This window comes from Aotus nancymaae, unplaced genomic scaffold (assembly GCF_030222135.1).
Source record: "Aotus nancymaae isolate 86718 unplaced genomic scaffold, 86718_ANA_hifiasm-v0.15.2.pri h1tg000015l_0, whole genome shotgun sequence".
Lineage (NCBI taxonomy): Eukaryota > Metazoa > Chordata > Mammalia > Primates > Aotidae > Aotus > Aotus nancymaae.
Window position 1 is genome coordinate 5,951,253 of NW_026988426.1, and position 715 is coordinate 5,951,967.

The window sequence follows — 715 nt, forward strand, 5'->3', positions numbered from 1 at the left end:
TCCTCCTGCCTTGGCCTCTCAACCTGTTGACATTATAGGCATGAGCCACCACACCCCACCTGAAGTTGTTTTCTTAACTTGTGGAATGTTCACAACTGTGCATGGTGCCTGACAAGATTCAATTATCACCGATTAAAAAGGAATCTTTTTGAAATATTACAAATACCATAAGCAAATAATCCAGTTCTTCCAAATAGGAATGCTGAGAGATTCCTGAGTTTTAATCACTGATTTTTTACTTCTTCTGTTTCCATGGAGTTGACAAGTTCTAAAGAACCTTGAAATTATGGTGCTCGCTTCGGCAGCACATATACTAAAATTGGAACGATACAGAGAAGATTAGCATGAATAGATGCAATAAAAAATGATAAAGGGGATATCACCACAGATTCCACAGAAATTCAAACCATCATCAGAGATTATTACAAGCAACTCTATGCACATAAACTAGAAAATCGGGAAGAAATGGATAAATTCCTGGACAGTTGCCTCCTCCCAAGCCTAAACCAGGAAGAAGTCGAAACCCTGAATAGACCAATAACAAAGGCTGAAGTGGAGGCAGCAATTAAGAGCCTACCACCCAAAAAAAGCCCAGGTCCAGATGGGTTCACAGCAGAATTCTACCAGACATACAAAGAGGAACTGGTACCATTCCTACTGAAACTATTCCAAATAATCCAAAAAGAGGGAATCCTTCCCAAATCATTTTATGAGA

The 715-nt window shown here is 39.3% G+C and overlaps 1 non-coding gene across 1 annotated transcript; it reads left to right on the forward strand.

Moving 5' to 3' along the window:
* The first annotated feature begins 289 nt into the window (after window positions 1-289).
* LOC135275132 (U6 spliceosomal RNA) lies at window positions 290-392 on the forward strand. Its single transcript, XR_010342849.1, has one exon. It is a non-coding gene; the product is annotated as a U6 spliceosomal RNA (small nuclear RNA).
* The last annotated feature ends 323 nt before the right edge of the window (window positions 393-715 follow it).